This window comes from Castor canadensis, chromosome X (genome assembly GCF_047511655.1).
Source record: "Castor canadensis chromosome X, mCasCan1.hap1v2, whole genome shotgun sequence".
Taxonomy (NCBI): domain Eukaryota; kingdom Metazoa; phylum Chordata; class Mammalia; order Rodentia; family Castoridae; genus Castor; species Castor canadensis.
This window is the reverse complement of record NC_133405.1, coordinates 75,937,438-75,940,175: the sequence shown is the minus strand read 5'-3', so window position 1 is coordinate 75,940,175 and position 2,738 is coordinate 75,937,438. Positions and strand designations below refer to the sequence as shown.

Below are 2,738 nucleotides of genomic sequence, written 5' to 3'. Positions count from 1 at the left end.
GTAGGAAAAGTTTATCAGCACTCATCCATTTCTGCCTTTTTCCCCTCCTGTCACTTTGTTTGTTTGTTTATTTGGTTGGTTTTGGCAATATGGGGTTTGAACTCGGGGCCTCATGCTTGCCAGGCAGGAGCTCTACCACTTGAACCACTCTGCCAACTATTTGTTTATTTTTCTTTCTTTTTTTTTTGTTTTTTTTTTGGATTGGGGATTGAATCCAGGGCCTCATGCATGCTAACACCTCCTTATTTATGTTACTCATATTAATACTTTTACTTTATCCAGACTTCTAATGTTGGTAATATGTGCTCACCACCTGCAGCTGCTCTTATCTAAGACCAGTTCCTTTCCTGCCAGACTCCCAGATGCGGGATGCCAGCTCTGCTCTCCTTCCAAGGACAGCCTGACTGTTGCCTGTTGCCCTGCCTCCCTGGGCCTGCCTGCTAGCTAAAGCTCCTTGTCCCTGGGCTTGTGGCTCAAATCTCATCCTAGGGGTACCTCTCTCCTTAGATTCTGTGCTAAGGCAGTTCTGGCACCACCATCCCCAGCTGTCAAGGGGCACACTGATATCCTTAGCCAACCTTGCTCCTGACACTTTTAAAAGACATTGGAAAAATTCCTTTTCTTTTCAATTTTAACAAAGACAAAATTAGAGTTTTTGGAAATAGACTTTTACTAATAAGTTAAAGAAAACCATGCACACGAAAGACCAGAAACCTAACAGCTTGCATAATAAATCTGCATCTAATCATAGATTAGATTGGATGACAGTATATGAGGCCATTTACATATTTTCTTTCCTCCACTGTTTCCCCCAAATCCCTTTTTGAGGGCTGTTTTGTTTTGTCCCAGAGATTTCCTACTTCCCGAAGCTCTCCTCACAACCACCTATTTTAAAAAAGACATTGAGAGCTGGGGCATAACTCAGTGGCAGAGCATTTGCTTAGCATGTGAGGAAGGTCCTGGTTCTACCCCTAGTACCAAAAAAAAAAAAAAAAGACTGTGGGAGCCAGTACACTTGCATGTGCCTATAGTCCCTGCTACTTGGGAGGCTGAGGTGGGAAAATCATTTGAGCCCACCAGGTCAAGATCAACTTGGACAACATACAGAGACAAAAAGGAGGGAAGGAGGAGGAAGAAAGGAAGGAAGGAAAGAAGGAAGGAAGGACTAATAAGTTGTGATCAGTGGTTAAAAGACCCCATTTCGACTTTCCCTGCCTCCTGCCACTTAGCAAGACTCTGGCCTAGGCCCAAGCCAACCACAATTCTCATAGCCTTCAGACTTATCCTCATGCCCTACTCCCAGCTGAAATTTCCAACCCAAATGTTATTTCCCCTACTCCATACACCTTCCTCAAAACTCCACTTTGGCGGGCGGGGCGGGGGGGGGGGGGAGGCAACATGTGTACCATTGGCCAGGCCTTCTTCCTTCTTACCAAATGCCACCGACATAGTTGTTCAGAGGTTGGCTGGGTGGCCTGTGTCTCCACTGGGCTTCATGCCGGAAAGCTGGTAGCAATTGTAGATGTTATTAATCAGAACAGGGCTTTGCACTTGGGTAAGGAGACAGGCTGTGCCTTTCAAATACTTGCAGCTCACTAACTTCATCCTCAAGTTCCCACACAGTGCCTGCCAGAAGTATGTTTGCCAACCCTAGCAGAAGGCAGGTATCAATACAAAAATGGACGGCCATGAGATGGGCCAAGAAGACTGAAGTCAGAGAAAGGTAAGCCAAGATGACAGATTTTGATCATTTCAAAGTCATGAAGACAAAGAAAATGAGAATAATCGGAATGAAGTTAAACTTCAAAGAGCAGCTCTCCTGAAAGCTTCTCCCCTTCAAAACACACCTGTTGCTAAGGCTGCGGCTGCAGCTGTGACTGCTGCTGCTAACGCTAAAATTCCAGCAAAAAAGGTTACCACTGTAGGCATGAAGGCTCATGCCCAGAAAGCCACAGGCCAGAAAGCAGCGCCTTTTCCAAAAGCTCAGCTGGGTCAGAAAACTTAGCTGAGAAAGCACTGGCTCCAAAGGCCTCTGGCAAGAAAGTATGAGACTGTTTTAAAAGGAATAAAAAAACCTCCACTCTAAGCCATGGCTGGTGGTGCAGACCCATAATCCCAGTACTTGGAAGGCTGAGGCAGAAGGATCACGAGTTCTAGGCCAGCCTGGGCTTCATAGAGAGACTTTGTCTCAAAAACAAACAGCAAGAACAACAACAAAAACCTCAACTCTGCTCCAGGCTCCTGTATCTCAGCATCCTGCAGCACTCACAATTTAGCGCTTAACTCAGTGAACTCTTAACCTCCAATCCTCTGCTATATGCTAGTTTAGGCTGCACAATCCAACCCACTTCTTATGGCCCTCTGAGGGTAGGGACAGTTAGAGAATGTCTGAGCCCTCTATGTGAGGTTTATCAAAGACACACTGAACACACTTGTTCTAGAGACAAAATCAGGGGTTTCCGCTCTTTTTACACAGTTGATTAGAAAATGGAGTGCACATGCACACATCCAAATAAGTCCCCCAGCATCCTAGGAGCAGCTACCAAAGACACCACAGATATTCCCAGGTCATTGAGCCACAGAGTATCAGAACAGAAAGGAATCTTAACCATTTGCTCCCAAGCTTTTTTGTTGTTGTTGTTGTTTCCTTTGCAGCACTAGGGTTTGAACTCAGGGCCTCACACTTGCTAGGCAGGTGCTCTACAACTTGAACCAGGCCTTCAGTGTACACGAAACTT

The 2,738-nt window shown here is 45.6% G+C and overlaps 1 pseudogene; it reads left to right on the top strand.

Moving 5' to 3' along the window:
• Nucleotides 1-1,398: 1,398 nt before the first annotated feature.
• LOC109675783 (large ribosomal subunit protein eL14 pseudogene) lies at nt 1,399-2,049 on the top strand (annotated as a pseudogene).
• The last annotated feature ends 689 nt before the right edge of the window (nt 2,050-2,738 follow it).